General features: G+C 51.3%; 1 long non-coding RNA gene across 1 annotated transcript; it reads left to right on the plus strand.

The window, feature by feature from the left end:
• Positions 1 to 1,923: 1,923 nt before the first annotated feature.
• Positions 1,924 to 6,210, plus strand: LOC141042351 (uncharacterized). The gene is made up of 2 exons (XR_012204780.1): positions 1,924 to 3,247; positions 5,940 to 6,210. It is a non-coding gene; the product is annotated as an uncharacterized lncRNA (long non-coding RNA).
• Positions 6,211 to 17,791: the final 11,581 nt, after the last annotated feature.

Genomic DNA, 17,791 nt, shown 5'->3' on the forward strand with positions numbered 1-17,791 from the left:
AGGGGAGAGGAGGCAGGGGCTCACGGCGAGTCGGTTGGAGTAGACGACGAGCTCGGGGGAGGTCGGACAGCGGCGTAGCGAAGCCGGCGATCTCGGGCGGCCGGAGATGGGGAAGACGGCGTGGGCGGCGATGCAGGGCTCCCGGCGTTGTCTTGGAGTCGTCCGAGCTTGCGTGGGTTGGCGGAGAGGTAGCTGGAGTCTGGGCGGTGCTCGGGGGCATGGCCACGGGGCAAGGGGACGGCGGTGGTCCCGGTGGCAGCAAGCGGCGACGACGGCAAAGCTCGGTTGCGCGAGAGAGAGAGGGTTAGAGGAGGGGGCGAGAGCAGAGAGTAACGGGGAGAGGCAGAGAGGGGTCCAGGGCGGCGACGAGGGAAGGATCGGGGCTCCCAGGTGGAAGCAGGAGATGGCCGAAGCCGCACGCGCGCGCACCACGCCTCTCCTCTGCCTACTGGCTGAAGGAAGAAGACATGCGTGCCCCTGTGGGCTAGGCCCACAGTGTTGGGCCTGGTGGGCTGTGCCAGGTAGGTGGCCAGGTAACTTCTCTCTCTCTCTAATTTAGTTTCTGTTTTCTATTTATTTGCTCTGTTTTGATTAGTTTAGCACTAAATCATTTTTATATAATTCTGAGAATATTTTTGGGCACTCTCTGAATTAATCCGGTGTCCCTCAATATTTCTCAGAATATTTGGAGCTGTCAAAATATCTATAGCAATGTTTTGGAGCCCCAATCAAATACAATATCTGTTGAGGTAAAAATCCAAGATGGCTAGGAAAAATGTGCATCACCTCTGGTTGCTGTTTCCAGCATTTCCAAAAATCATGAACATTTTTCTAAGACCATTTTGGGTTCTTGGAATTTATTTTAGTTGAACCTATTTGATTTCTCTTAGGTGCTAGGGTTTGAGTCAATCCTCATTTCAAATTCACATAACTTTAGACATGATGCATGGATGCAATGCCACTATCTGCAACCAAATTCTAGGGCCGTGACAATTTATTTTCCCTTCCTCCATTAATGTTCATTCTTTCCCTATATCTAATTCACCATGCCTACACGTTCTCTGTCGAATTTCATCCCTTTTGAAGTTGTTTTGGTTGGGTTCAAAACAGCATCAAGTTTGAAGTTGATTCAAACTTGGTTTAATTTTCTACCTTTAAAAATGCCCTGAGCAATTTATTCACATAGTACATATTTCCAGGAGTTCATTGATATTTTTATATCTCTCACATCCCTTCCCTAAGCCCCTGTGCATTTCTTCAAGATCTGTTTAGTTTTTATAAACAGAGAGTTTCAGAAGAAAGGAAACAGGAGAAAAGACCAACCTGCCAGCCCAACCGCGGCCCAGTAGTAGCAGCCCGCAGCCCAGCCTAGCCTCTCTCTTTTTCTCTCCCTGGTAACTTGCCACGCTGGTCACCGTGCCGACCCCACCTGCAGCAACCGATACCCTCTCTTTTTCTTCCACCTCTTGCGACCTCCCCCTCACAGTAAAACTGGAGCAGCAGCAAACAGGGCCACCGTGGCCACGGCACCGCGCCCGCTCCTCCTATAAAACCCGCGCTCCTCGTCCTAGGGTTCCGTCCTCCTCCTCTTTCCCTCCTCGCCCCGCCGCCCGGTAAGCATCCAGTTCCACCGCGCCTCCTTCCCCAAGCCCAACGCCATGGAAGGCTCGGACCCGAGCTCGCCGTTGGCGTGATGAGCTCCGTCGGATCCCCTCCTCCGTCCACAAGCCCCGGGACGCCGCCGTGACTCCGTTACACGCCTTCCCCGAGTCGGATCGCCAATTTCCTCGACATCTTCTTCCTCTGCTCGACTTCTTCAGGGAACGCGAACACCTCCACGATCAGCGCTTCTTCCTGTACGCCTCCGTCGTCGCGTACCCGGCCTCCACGTCGTATCCTTCGAGCCCATGGTGAGCAGTCGCCCCTCCCCAGTCCTTCCCCGGCGTGATTTTCATCCCGTAGGCGTCGTTTTGATCTTGACCGAGGCACGTCCGCCATGGCCGTTTCTGAACAAAGCCGAGGCTATGTTTCCACGCACCAGCACACCTTGCTGCCGCCCCTTGCTGCCGCCCCTTGCTGCACTTGCGCACCTTGCCAGATGCTGCTTCCGCCCGCACACCAGGCTGTCGCCGTCGCCTCGCCGCAGACCCGCAACCTCACCAGTTTCCGCATGCACGCACACCAGCAGCTCTCGCGCGCAATCAGAGCCTCGCCCGTCGCCTTGCAGTCATCCCATGCATCGCCGTGGTCGCCGCCATGGCCACAAGCTCGGCCTCCCGCAAGCCCCACCTGTGCATCCACACACACAGCAAGCGCCCGCCACAACCAAGTTTCCCTTGCCTATTTCCGCACCCCCGCCGGTGCTCTACTGCGGCAGAGGCCGCTGCCTTTGGTCACCGCCGTCGCCGTCGGTTGTCGTTGTGCAGCCATGGTCAAAGTCGATCTGCTGATCGATAGCTCAAAGGAGCCAGGGAGCATTGCATATTTACAGAATTGCCACTGTTTTACATTATCTATAGCTAAATATCCATGCATCCAAATAAAATATGTCATATATGAATCATTCTTATATTTTCATCTACTTTCACAATATCACACTTTCATCCAGGGAAACGTTTCCCTATGGTGCGCCGTTCGAGCGTTTCGGCTGGTCGTGCACGCGCACTTTCTTTTACTCTTGCTGCTAGTAGGCCCACCCCATCGCTTTTTCTCATACCTTATCGTCTCGCACCCGCTCTCTCCACAGCCTGTCATTTGCTCTTCTTCATCCCGCATCTCAGCTTTTCTCCTCTAACAAATCGCCAGCAACGGCATGGCTGCCCATCGCCCCCGGCCACCCGTCGCCGGCAGGCGAGGTCGTCGGCGTCGACTCAACTGAGGCTGCGTGCTGCAACCCGCCACGACGGACAGCCGCTAGCCTGGGGCGACGGCCTGGCCGTGCGCCACCACACCCCGAGTCCTCTTGCGTTTGCGCTGCACGCTCCGACGAGGCCTTGCTACGAGCGGCGACCGGTCGCCGGAGACTGGCACAGCAGCGAGGCATGCTGCAACCTGCGTCCGTCGAAGCTGGAACCGCCATCTCGGCGTGCTGCAACCAGGCAACACAGAGCTGCGACGGGGGCGGGTGGCGACGGGCGGGGCTGGGATTGCTGGAGCCAGCGACGGGAGGTACTACAACCGGTGTCATCGGGAGCATCGACGGTCCGCGGCGGTGCTCCAAATTTTTCTTTGGTGGAAAGACAACGAGGTGGCTTCTTTTGCTGGAACCGGCCCATACTTTTGCTACTACCTTCTTTTGATTTTGCTGGAGCCGGCTAGAAATTTGCTACTACCGTATTTTGATTTTCGCTGAAAGAAGCCTAATTTTTTGCGACCACCGTCTTCTACTTTTGCTGGAACCAGTATTTGATTTTGTTTTTAGCTGGAAACATTATTTGATTTTGCTGGAACCAGCGAGTGGATTTGCTACAACTAGCGCCCAGATTTGCTACAAACCACAACAATGAAGTGTCGCCGGCGGTGACGGTGCTGTGATTTTTGCTACAACCGGTGCCCAGATTTGCTACAAGCCTACAACCAACGACAACGAAGTGTGGCCGGCGACGACGGTGCTGCGATTATTTTTGGTTGCAACCAGGGAACGGCGAGCGTGGCCGGCGAAGACGACACACGATTTTTTGTTGCTGCAGCGGGTAGCAAGGGAAGCTTCCATCGGGCGCTGGGATTTTATGCGGAACCATGGGGGCTCCTGGAACTGCGGTTGTCCGGGATCGAGAATGGCGAGCTGGCGGCGCGGGAGAGGAAGGATTCTCTCGTTCGTGCTATTGGCGAGTCACGACAGCGCGTAGGGGGTGCAGCGAGCGACGCCGGGAGGAGGGATTCGCCCAGGTCTCTGATTTGGGGACGAAGCAGTGGGGAATAAGAAGATATGATGACGTGGGGATAGGGATCGGATGGCTATGGGGTACAAAATCGGACGGATTGCATGCGACCGGCCGAACCGTAGTGCCGGTCCGCCGGCGCCTAACAATCGCCTTTCATCCATGATAAAAATGCTTAAAATTGTTGTTTGCTTTTTTACTTAAATGGCATGCTAAAATGGTTTATTTCATAACTAAATAACCGTAACTCTGAATTGAATAAATTATATATGTAACGTGCTCAGAAAAATGCATAGATAAACTTGGTGCACTTATTTTGCATGCTTAACAACTCTAAAATTGTGTATAGGTAGAACAGTACCAAATTTAAAATATGCGCATGAGGATTTTCCGGAATTGTTGTTCGTTGTTCCGGCCTCATTTAAACTTGCCTAAATAGTTACTTTACTTATGCTTCACCTCTTGCCATGTCTAACAACATTTAATATTGTTGGGTACATAAACGAGAGCGAACTAAATAACTTTATTGCGGTGTTTCGTCAATACGCAACGAGTTGCATATTGAGCTCCACTTAATTTGTAGTATTGTTTGTTGCACTTTGCCATGCCATGCCTCATTAAACCGGACATGCATCATATTTGGTTGTGCACCATGCCATGCTTAAGTGATGGTTGTTTACCATGTTGTTTGCTTCTTTCCGGTTGCGCTTCTTCAGTTCCGGTTACGTTGCGATTGTGAGGATCCGTTCGACTATGTTGGTTCGTCTTCTTCATGGACTCGTTCTTCTTCCTAGCGGGATTTCGGGCAAGATGACCGTCACCTTGGATCTCACTACTATCTTTGCTTTGCTAGTTGTCTCGATGCTATCGCTATGTCACGTTACCTACCACTTGTTAATCTAGCCTCCCAAAATTGCCATGACAGCCTCTAACCTTTTCACGCTTTCTAGCAAACCGTTGTTTGGCTATGTTACCGCTTTGCTCAGCCCCTCTTATAGCGTTGCTAGTTGCAGGTGCAGTTGCAGGTTGTTCCATGTTGGGACATGGATACCATGGATATCTTGGGATATCACAATATCTCTTATTTAATTAATGCACATATATACTAGGTAAAGGGTGGAAGGCTCGGCCTTATGCCTGGTGTTTTGTTCCACTCTTGCCGCCCTAGTTTCCGACATACCGGTGTTATGTTCCTGGATTTTGCGTCCCCAACACGGTGAGGGTTTATGGGCCCCTCTTGACAGTTCGCTTTGAATAAAACTCTTCTAGCAAGGCCCAACATTGGTTTTACATTTGCCACAATAATACTTGAACTAAATAATTAATTGGCATAGGGCGTCATGAACCCGAGGATTCTTTTCTACATACAGGGCAGGGGCCAGTGCCGATGGTGTTGGTCCCAACTAGAGCACCATGCGGGACCGACCCTAGGAAACTTGGTTATATGGATCCTGTACGCTTCGCTCATCCGGACGTGGCCCGAGACGAGATACGTGCGGCTACTATCAGGGTGTCGGCACGCCGGGATGTCTTGCTGGATTAGTTTTACCATTGTCAAAATGTCTTGTGCACCGGGATTCCGAGTCTGATCAGAGGTCCCGCGATGGAGGATTGTCTCCGCGGATCGTGAGCTTGTCATGGAATAAGTTGGGACAGCCCTGCAGGGTTTAATCTTTCGAAAGCCGTGCCCATGGTTATGTGGCAGATGGGAATTTGTTAATATCCGGATGTAGAGGACTTGAAATAACTCAATTAAAATACACCAACCGCGTTGTGTAACCGTGACTGTCTCTTTTCGGGGAAGTTCGAGAGGAGAACACGGTTGGGTTATGTTTGAACGTAAGTAGTTCAGGATCACTTCTTGATCATTACTAGTTGGCTATTGTTGTGTAGTTTCTCATCTTACTCTTGTACTCGTAAGTTAACCACCATACATGCTTAGCCACTTGCTGCAACCTCACCACTTACCCTTCCATACCCATTAAGCTTTGCTAGTCTTGATACCCATGGTAATGGGATTGTTGAGTCCTCGTGGCTCACAGATTACTACAACAACAGTTGCAGGTGCAGGTAATGCGATGTTCATGACGTGACAGCGATGTTTGCCTGTTTTGGAGTTCTTCTTCTTCGTTGATCTTGGGATATGTTCCTGCTTGGCAGCCCGGGCTAGCAGGGTGGATGTCGTTTGAGTTTCTGTGTGTGTTTCATCCGTAGTCGGATGTTGTTCTCTTGTATGATGTTGATGTATTCTTGCGGCATTTGTATGCCCTTTGTATGTATCCCCAACTATTATGTAATGGTACGATGTAATGATATCCACCTTGCAAAAGTGTGTCAATATGCGGTTCTATCCTTGGTGGGACCTTCGAATTCCTTTAGGATAGAGTCGCATATTGGGCGTGACACGGGGCTTGGTCGACTCTATGGTCCAGGCGGAGCTTGGCCCGGGCAGGGATTGATCTACACTGTCGTCGATGCGGAGCACGCCCAAGGTGTCGTGCAATCTACGCTGCTGAACATCCTAAGTTGGGGACACTGCCTACACTGTCACCGGCACAAGCTCACCCAGGTGGGGTGTCATTTACACCGGACATGCATCATATTTGGTTGTGCACCATGCCATGCTTAAGTGATGGTTGTTTACCATGTTTTTTGCTTCTTTCCGGTTGCGCTTCTCCTTGATAGTTCCGGTTACGTTGCGATTGTGAGGATCCGTTCGACTACGTTGGTTCGTCTTCTTCATGGACTCGTTCTTCTTCCTAGCGGGATTTCGGGCAAGATGACCGTCACCTTGGATCTCACTACTATCTTTGCTTTGCTAGTTGTCTCGATGCTATCGCTATGTCGCGCTACCTACCACTTGTTAATCAAGCCTCCCAAAATTGCCATGACAGCCTCTAACCTTTTCACCCTTCCTAGCAAACCATTGTTTGGCTATGTTACCTCTTTGCTCAGCCCCTCTTATAGCGGTGCTAGTTGCAGGTGCAGTTGCAGGTTGTTCCATGTTGGGACATGGATATCATGGATATCTTGGGATATCACAATATCTCTTCTTTAATTAATGCACATATATACTTGGTAAAGGGTGGAAGGCTCGGCCTTATGCCTGGTGTTTTGTTCCACTCTTGCTGCCCTAGTTTCCGTCATACCGGTGTTATGTTCCTGGATTTTGCGTCCCCAACACGGTGAGGGTTTATGGGCCCCTCTTGACAGTTCGCTTTGAATAAAACTCTTCTAGCAAGGCCCAACATTGGTTTTACATTTGCCACAATAATACTTGAACTAAATAATTAATTGGCATAGGGTGTCATGAACCCGAGGATTCTTTCCTACATACAGGGCGGGGCCAGTGCCGATGGTGTTGGTCCCAATTAGAGCACCGTGCGGGACCGACCCTAGGCAACTTGGTTATATGGATCCTGTACGCTTCGCTCATCCGGACATGGCCTGAGACGAGATACGCGTGGCTACTATCAGGGTGTCGGCACGCCGGGAGGTCTTGCTGGATTAGTTTTACCATTGTCGAAATGTCTTGTGCACCGGGATTCCGAGTCTGGTCGGAGGTCCCGCGATGGAGGATTGTCTCCGCGGATCGTGAGCTTGTCATGGGCTAAGTTGGGACACCCCTCCAGGGTTTAATCTTTCGAAAGTCGTGCCCGCGGTTATGTGGCAGATGGGAATTTGTTAATATCCGGTTGTAGAGGACTTGAAGTAAACTCAATTAAAATACACCAACCGCGTTGCGTAACCGTGACTGTCTCTTTTCTAGGAAGTTCAAGAGGAGAACACGGTTGGGTTATGTTTGAACGTAAGTAGTTCAGGATCACTTCTTGATCATTACTAGTTGGCGATCGTTGCGTAGTTTCTCATCTTACTCTTGTACTCATAAGTTAACCACCATACATGCTTAGCCGCTTGCTGCAACCTCACCACTTACCCTTTCCATACCCATTAAGCTTTGCTAGTCTTGATACCCATGGTAATGGGATTGCTGAGTCCTAGTGGCTCACAGATTACTACAACAACAGTTGCAGGTGCAGGTAATGCGATGTTCATGACATGAAGCGATGTTTGCCTGTTTTGGAGTTCTTCTTCTTCTTCGTTTATCTTGGGATAGGTTCCTGGTCGGCAGCCCGGGATAGCAGGGTGGATGTCGTTTGAGTTTCTGTTTGTGTTTCATCCGTAGTCGGATGTTGTCCTCTTGTATGATGTTGATGTATTCTTGCGGCATTTGTATGCCCTTTGCATGTATCCCCAACTATTATGTAATGGTACGATGTAATGATATCCACCTTGCAAAAGCGTGTCAATATGCGGTTCTATCCTTGGTGGGACCTTCGAGTTCCTTTAGGATAGAGTCGCATATTGGGCGTGACATGGGGCTTGGTCGACACTACGGTCCAGGTGGAGCTTGGCCCGGGCAGGGATCAATCTACACTGTCGTCGATGCGGAGCACGCCCAAGGTGTCGTGCAATCTACGCTGCTGAACATCCTAAGTTGGGGACACTGCCTACACTGTCACCGGCACAAGCTCACCCAGGTGGGGTGTCATTTACACCGGCGCTGAGGCGGAGCACCGGCCATACCGTTGCTGATACGGAGATCGCCCGGGGAAGGGCGCCATCTACGCCATTGGAAAAGGAGCATTCCTGAGGTGGGAACAACATTGACCCCGTCGCCGACATAGAGCTCGCCTAAAGGGGGCGACATCGACACCAACACAAAGCTCGCCCAAGGTGGGTGCACCTTCTACACCGCCACTGAGGCAGAGCTCAATCTCTACACCTTCGCTGACACGAAGCCCGTCCAAGGCCACCTTGCATGGTTTCATGATAACCCTGTATTGCCACTTGTTAAGGTGGCAACATCGTCAACATCTACCCCAGCATCCACACGACGCACGTCCACAACATCGCCCAAGCACCAGCAAGGCGAAGCTGTACTCGACCGACATGTCTTTTACCAATGAAGCAACCCATATCTTGCGAGGCACTGATGAGGCAAAGGCAAATCATCCAGTCCGACACCGACAAGGCGGACACCACCAGGCTGGGCACCGACAAGGCGAAGGCCGCCCACTTCATCATCGAACAATGACAAGATGGAGGGATATGGCCAAGCATGGCCAGAGTGATGGGCGTATCGCTCTCCCTTTCACTTCATCACCACATCCCCACCATCGACACCAAGCCAACGGAGCAATCGAAGCTTTCAACAACACACTCGGTAAGATACTCAAGAAGATGGTGACAAGGAATAGGAGAGACTGGCATGACCGTATTTTCGAGTCCTTGTGGGCATACCGCGTTACGGTCCATACCCCAACACAGGCAACCCCGTTTTCTCTCGTTTACGGGAGTGAGGCGGTCCTCCAACTACCCTCTTTTAGGGTGGCTATCCAAGCTGAGATCACCCAAGACGAACATGTACAACTGCTGTTTCAGGAGCTCAACGCCCTTGAAGAGAGCCGACTTAATGCCCTACAAAACCGGGAGCTTTACCGCCAGAATATGGTGAGAGCTTACGACAAGATCGTCAAGCAACACGTCTTCGGCAAATGCGAGTTGGTCCTTGTGCTCAGGCGGCCCATCGTCGTGACGCATAGGACGAAGGGCAAGTTCGAGCAAAAGTGGGAAGGGCCATACGTTATCGAGCAAGTCTACGACGGGGGAGCATACCAGCTTGTCGATTCCCAGGGAGTCCGTCCTATGCCCCCAATCAACGGAAAGTTCCTCAAAATATATTTTTCTTAATTTTTTTGCCTCTTTTGTTGCCTTCCGGTTTTCCTTTGGGGAAACTTTTTCTGTGGGCTATCGGATCCATGATGCATTCTCCTTTGTATTTTGTGGATATATCTAGTTTTCCCAAATTTTTAGGGACTAAGTCCAACCAAAAAAATGGCTTTCCCCTATCGCACTACGCTGTTGATTGAAGTTTTGGCTACCCTAGGACTTGTTGGAGGGCGACACAATGTGTCGATTTGCAGGTGGAGCAGCTCCTACAGCCACAATGCACGACACGTACCAGGTGTATGCTTCTGGAGGCAGCGGAGATGATTACTTGGGCACTTCTGAGTATTGAGACCCGCACTCTTCATGTTTCCCGGCATGCCTCGTGTTCACAGAGGCTCGCGCACTCCAGGGAAGACTATAGGAAAAGATCATGGAGGGCTGCCTGACCCAACACAAGTTGGTTTTGTGCATAGTCACATGGCAACCCTGGGGTGCGCCACCAGAAGCCCCAGATAAAGTGCTAGAGGGTTTTCCTAGTCTACAGAGGTGAACAGTTCCCTTCCATGTTCCCAAGGTGGGTCCCCAAGAAAACCTAGAAGAAGAGTCCTAAGGAAGTTCGAACCGAATGTCAAAACAAGTCCATGAAGTCCGCGGCCAATCAATCATCCGCGTGAGCAATCATAATAAAATTCCAAAAGTCCAAGAAGCAAATTCAAGAAAAAAATCCCAACAGTCGAAGAAGCTATCAAGTGTTCCCAAGCAGTAAGGAACCCACTGGAAGGAAGGCGGAAGGTAGCTATTCACCACCCCTCAATATGCATGAAGAAAAATCGCCAAGCCTTTGTCCCAAAACCATTTGCTCTGAACCTACCATACCCAAGTCTCTGGGTTCATGGGGTATGTGCAGGGGGCATGTCGAGTTGTGGGGCTCTCAATATGATGATGGGCTAGAGTATGAATTTTCGTTGCCTCTTGGAAGCATCCTAAAACACGGCGTCTTCATACACGTACACCGAAGCTTATTTAAGTTGTTGAGTTGCAATCGTCAAGGTCTTTCGACGGTTCCCAATGCCAAGTCCTTCGGTAGCCTTCTCGGATATCACGCCTATAGTTGGTGTATAACAGGAAAGCCAACATAAAAAAAACTTTCTCTCTCTCTCTCTCTTGTCTGTTTTCATTTGGTACTTCTAGATTGTGCTCCTCCGACATCTTCGCAGCCATGGAGAGGCAATCCCTATCATCGTCGATGGCATTCTGACGACAAGTCACTACATCGAACTACGTCAGGGGTGTTTGGGTGCAGCAATACCTATGCGTTCCTGACAACGCCGACGACAGCCTGGCAACCAATGGTCTACGCCGACATGCACGATGGGTGCCAGAAGGCAACACTTGTGTTCACGAAGGTGGAGCCGGTTCGTCTCCGCAACCCCGTCTCCAACAACAATGAAGCATGGGGCAACGTCAACCCCTCAATTATTCGTAAGGCCGATGGCGTCCCGGCGCACCACCGGAATTGTCACACCATGGATGGTGTGACGGTTCGCTCAACGAAGGGGAGCTATCGACGGTATATCGATGCCTCGCCTACATCAACACAAGGAGATCATGGGAGCAGTGCAACACGCCAGTGCGGCTAGCGTGAATCTATGAAACCCTCCAATCAACTCGGCTGCTGTCGTAGCAGCTAGACGGTCGCGACGAAATCGGTAATTTTTTTTTGTTTTCAGGACAAGGCATGATGTTTCTCCATGGAATGAAGATAGGATAGGGTTCATTCGTTGGCTGGCGTCGTGCGTGTTATACGATCCAACGAGCACCCTAGAGAACAGAAGTGCGGATAGACATGCCTACACTAATTTACATTACAATCAATCAATCATCTTCGGGACGGCCATCTTCAGGACGTCACTCGATGTCACGGACCTCGGGTCAATACCTCTCTAGCCTGCACACATGTTGATGCACCAATTCTTTACAGAAAAAAGAAATGTTTTCACCAAACTAAGTTCGATCGCTTCACACTCGAACTTTATTTGGTGAGGGGGCATTTGTTTGACAAGTAATTATACATTTCTAATAATGAAATAACTTTCTTTGAGATTTCCCATGCAGGTATTATATTTGCAAGACATGTCTGGATTGTTCACTTTGGAACACATCATTTAAGATCATGAACGTAAACAAGGCTAGTTCATATTGCATGTACTATACATATACGTATTCGAGGACTGGCGGCTGGCAGGCGAGCTCGCGCGTACGTACCTAAACACACACACACACACACACACACACACACACACACACACACACACAAAAGAGTCATACATGTGCTTGCACGTGAGATTCAAGCCCTTGCTCATTAGATGTGCATGTACATGCATGAAGTGGTTTAGCTATCCATGCACGCACGTATACACGCAGGAGCTGCCATTTGATCTTGTAGATTGGCACATATATGTACGTGGATCTCTATTACTGCTAGTACATGCATGGTGGATCAAGAATACGCCGGTGTGTACGTATTTTGTACCCGTATACCGGTCGGCGAGCTCGCGTGTGTATGTATTTGAATACCTGAGACCAGCTATACTTAGAAGAAGAAGAAGGAAGAAGAAAGCAAGGGAGCCGCCGGAGGTGTGTGTATAATCGGGAAGTCCCCAAGTTTAGGAAACAAAACAACTGACCTTGATGTTTATCACTGAAAGGCATATGTGAAACAACCAAGGTATGTACTGGTTTATTTCCTTTTCTTGGTGCAGACTTGGACATCAAGAAAAATAATAGAAGGAAGAAACCAGGCGGCGGCTGCGTGCAGCCCCGGTCCTCCCATCCTATAAATATGGAGCACCAACAACCCACAGAGGCGGGATCTCACGCAAGAGCAGAAGATGCACCATCGCAGCCGAGAACCTCACGCACGCACCAGGAAGAGACGCGCCTGTTGGCGGCGTCAAACCCAAGTGCAAAGGAGGACGCGCTCACGGTGGCGTGGTGTCCGGTAGGCCAGCGGCGTCGGCGACGGCATGCTAGAGCATGCGTAGAGGACGTCGCTGACAGCAGGCGCACTATGCCATGGAGGCGAGGTCGCGATGCTTGCATGTGCAACGACCCTCTAGGTACGTACAGTATTTTTCTTGACAGGTTCCATGGAGGAGGAGGAGACACGCCCGTGGCAGCGTCGTCAAAGTGGAACTCAAGCACGAAGGAGGACGCTCCTGCGATGGCCGCGTAGGCCCTGTCTTGCGGCGGTGAGCACGCCGCGGAGATGACGAGGCGCACACAAAGAGGAGGCCTAGGAGGAAGCAAGAGACGTGTCGTGGCGGCAGCGTCGAGAACATCAGGAAGGCCATGCCCACGACGGCGGCACGCTCGTCGGGCAACATGCACACGGCAGTGCATGCGCCAAGAAGGATCCGCGGAGGCCAGATACATACATCTATGTCTTTTTTGTGTATGCAGGAGCCACGAACACATCTCAACGCAAGGAGGTAGCAGCGATGGAGAGCATGCACCGGCTGGGTTGGCGAGCCATGTACCCAGCGGCCATAGATGACGTTCCGATCACAGACGACACGTCCACCGCGGCAGCGCGCTCACCGGGCGTCAAGCATGCTGTTTGGCTCTGTCTGGCAGTGGTTGGCGGAGGAAAACACGGATGGCGCGTGCACTAATGACCAACAGCTTATCTCTACATATATCTATCCCTCTTTGTATTCATAGGTACACGCAACCAAGGAGAAATCACGTGGCGAACCAGGACGGAGTCATCCCGGCCGGAGGCGGCGGACAACGCACGCGGCGGAGAGGAGCCCAGGATTCCAGAAGGAGTTCGGCGGTACCCTGGCACACACGGATGCATGTTAGAACAAGGAGGTCATCGCCCACTTTTTCAACCCCGCGGACGACGCACGTGGTTGGAGCTTGAGGGACGCCACTGGCATCCACTTCGTCAAGATGGTGCCACCGAGGACGGCTACATGGAGCTCGCTCGGACGATGCTCCGTCGTCTTCTTCATCGAGCCGGCGCCAGAGAGGACGGAGGTGTGGAGCTCGCAAGGAGGATGCCGCAACAGGCAACATCATCAAGCTGGAGCCCGGACACGTGGAGCTCGTAAGGATGCCGCCGGCAAGTCGCGGTGGATGATCGCGTGGAGCTCGCCAAGACGACGCCCATCGGCCATCGCCAACATCATCAACCCGATGCCGCGGAGGATCGTGGCGTGGAGCCCAGAGGCGTGAAGCTCGTGGGGATGCCGCCGCATGCCGCGGAGGATGTCGACTCGGAGCTTGCTAGGACGACGCCCGTTGTCTTCTTCATCAAACTAGTGGTAAGATAGACGGAGGCCAGGAGCTAGCGAGGATGTCGTCGCCATGCCGTGATGGATGGTGACACCGAGCTTGCTAAGACAACGCCCATCATCAACATCATCAAGCCGGTGCCGCGGTGGACGGAGGCATGGAGCTCGCAGGACGACACCACCGATGTCTACCTCATCAAGATGGAGCCCGCGACCCGGAGCCCATGAAGATGACACACGCCCCCGGTGTTGCCCGGAACATGGAGCCTGCGATACAAAGAAGACGGTGCTACGTGACAACACGTCTTCACCGACCCTTACCACGATCCCGCGATGTGTTTCCTTTGTCTTGGCGGACCACCGAATACGGCGTCCAGGCGAGACGAGGTGCACTCTTCATGGCGTACAGGTCTCGGGGTATAGGGAGCATGCACTTGTCTTAGCATACCATCGAATACGGCGTCTAGCTAGGACGACGCATCAACCACGCCCTTCCATGATGTCACCTTTCTTCGGCATCGTGATGCCTTGCCCTTGTCTTGGTGGACCACCGAATACGGCGTCCAGACAAGACGAGGTGTGATACGTCTCCAACGTATCTATAATTTTTTATTGTTCCATGCTATATATTATATTCTGTTTTGGACATTAATGGGATTTATTATACACTTTTATATTATTTTTGGGACTAACATATTAACCAGAGGCCCAGCCCAGAATTGCTGTTTTTTTGCCTATTTTAGAGTTTCGCAGAAAAAGAATATCAAACGGAGTCCAAACGGAATGAAACCTTCAGGAACGTGATTTTCAGAACGAACGTGATCCAGAGGACGAACCCTACGTCAAGCCATCAACCAGGAGCGCACGAGGTAGAGGGGTGCGCCTACCCCCTGGGCACGCCCTCCACCCTCGTGGGCCCCATGTTGCTCCACCGACGTACTTCTTCCTCCTATATATACCTACGTACCCCCAAACTACCAGATACGGAGCCAAAAATCTAATTCCACCGCCGCAACCTTCTGTACCCGTGAGATCCCATCTTGGGGCCTTTTCCGGAGCTCCGCCGGAGGGGGCATCGATCACGGAGGGCTTCTACATCAACACCATAGCCTCTCTGATGATGTGTGAGTAGTTTACCTCAGACCTTCGGGTCCATAGTTATTAGCTAGATGGCTTCTTCTCTCTTTTTGGATCTCAATACAATGTTCTCCCCCTCTCTCGTGGAGATCTATTTGATGTAATCTTTTGTGGTGTGTTTGTTGAGACCGATGAATTGTGGGTTTATGATCAAGTTTATCTATGAAGAATATTTGAATCTTCTCTGAATTCTTTTATGTATGATTGGTTATCTTTGCAAGTCTCTTCGAATTATCAGTTTGGTTTGGCCTACTAGATTGATCTTTCTTGCAATGGGAGAAGTGCTTTGCTTTGGGTTCAATCTTGCTGTGTCCTTTCCCAGTGACAGTAGGGGCAGCAAGACACGTATTGTATTGTTGCCATCGAGTATAAGAAGATGGGGTTTATATCATATTGCATGAGTTTATCCCTCTACATCATGTCATCTTACTTAAAGCGTTATTCTGTTCTGGTGAACTTAATACTCTAGATGCATGCTGGATAGCGATCGACGTGTGGAGTAATAGTAGTAGATGTAGGCAGGAGTCGGTCTACTTGTCTCGGACGTGATGCCTATATACATGATCATACCTAGATATTCTCATAACTATGCTCAATTCTATCAATTGCTCAACAGTAATTTGTTCACCCACCGTAATACTTATGCTCTCGAGAGAAGCCACTAGTGAAACCCTATGGCCCCTGGGTCTATTCTCCATCATATTAATCTTCCAACACTTAGATATTTTCATTGCCTTTTATTTTACATTGCATCTTTATCATAAAAATACCAAAAATATTATCTTATCATATCTATCAGATCTCACTCTCGTAAGTGACCGTGAAGGGATTGACAACCCCTTTATTGCGTTGGTTGCGAGGATTTATTTGTTTGTGTAGGTGCGAGGGACTCGTGCGTGGCCTCCTACTGGATTGATACCTTGGTTCTCAAAAACTGAGGGTAATACTTACGCTACTTTGCTGCATCACCCTTTCCTCTTCAAGGGAAAACCAACGCAGTGCTCAAGAGGTAGCAAGGTGCACCCTTCATTGCATCAGGTCTCGTTTGTCGTATGGGTGGCGTGATCCTTGTCTTAGCAGACCACCGAATACGGTGTCTAGCTAAGATGGGGCATCAAATACGCCCCTACATGATGTTACCTTTCTTCAACCCCGCGGCGTGATCATTGTTTTGGCGGACCACCAAATACGGCATCTAGCCAAGACGAGGCATCCACCACGCCCATCTAAGATGTTACCTTCCACGGTCTGGTGAGGCGGAGTCTTTGTCTTCACAGACTGTCGTAACCTTGGTGTCCAGTCGAGACGAGGCACCAACCGCACCGGCAATGCCGATGCGAGCGGCCGTTGGTTTTACACCGACGCCGGTCTCCACAAAAGAATACTCCCGCGAGGCAACCCCTTGCATACCCCGATGAAGCCGCTATATCGTCAAGAAGTCCGAGCCAAGCAGGATCCACGCTACTCCAACGCCCACTACAACAACGATGTCAAGACCGACGAGGCGCGACGGCGAGGGCGCACATGGCTAGCACAAAGCCATGTTTTGAGCGGCACGTGTACCGACGAGGACACGGGCTTTGCTGCTGCCCACACTACACACATACCATCATCATCTTCATGCATGGAGAACGCGAAGCAAAGACGACGAAGACGACCACACAGCCTAATCGGAGTGTCGGGGGAAAAAACACCTACGGGATCACGAGGAATCCCTTTTGCTACGGTTGGTGGGCGCAGGGTTGTGGAAAGAGCGGGATTGACAGATCAACGCGGGGGGATTATCCAGGTTCGGGCCGCAAGTGATGCGTAATACCCTACTCCTGCTGGTTTCTGTTTATCTGGTGTTCTTGGACTAGCTACAAGGCGTGCAGGGTCCAAAAAGTCCGAATCCTCTCCCAGTACGCCGCGGGCCTCCTTTTATAGACAAAGGGGCTGCCACAGTGGCACACAGGAGGTGGAAAGCTATATAGTGGTTGAGTCTATCCTCTGGCACCGTAGGACAAACGCATTTAATGCGCTGGCGACGTGCCCTTATTGTTTTATCGGGGACGGCAAGGAAGCTCATCCCAGCTGTCGCCGCCTCGCCTGGCTTCGACGCGCGTCCGAGCTGATGAGGCGGGTAGTGCCACGCTGGCTGGCTGGCTGCTGAGTTGGTGCGGTGGTAGAGCCTTCACGAAGATGTGCATGCCACCACGCAGGTGCATACTGAGTTGGCCTAGAGGCGGCACGTCGCCATACAGGTGCTCGCCTAGTTGGTGGGCTGGCAGCTGTATGGGAACGGCGGCGGAATCTTGGCAGATGTGGGCCTGGCTGCGGCCCCGTGAATTTCTTTGGAAAGGGTCTTGCCGGGGCCCCGGCAAGGGTCTTGCCGCGGTGTCCTGGGCTTTCCCGGCAAGGGTCTTGCCGGGGGGATCCTCGTGGGTATCCTCGGCAAGGATCTCACCGAGGATCTCCGTCTTCTGGTTATTCATCTAGTCTTGTATGCTTCTGGTCTTCACAAAGATCTGCATGCCACCATGGAGGCGCTTCCCGAGCCTTGGTTCCAAAGTGGTTTGAGGGCGTCGGAACTCTCAGGCTCAAGGGTGGCAGCCCTGCTGGCGTTGGGCAAGTTCCCCGGCAAGGCTCTTGCCGGGGCTATGGAGCCCCCCGGCAAGGGCCTTGCCGGGGGAGTCCACCTCGCCCTTTGCTCTTTGTGGTTCCAGCTTGGCTTTGGTCTAGTCGTCTTGTGCCTTTGCT

The sequence above is a fragment of the Aegilops tauschii genome, chromosome 3 (genome assembly GCF_002575655.3).
Source record: "Aegilops tauschii subsp. strangulata cultivar AL8/78 chromosome 3, Aet v6.0, whole genome shotgun sequence".
Taxonomy (NCBI): domain Eukaryota; kingdom Viridiplantae; phylum Streptophyta; class Magnoliopsida; order Poales; family Poaceae; genus Aegilops; species Aegilops tauschii.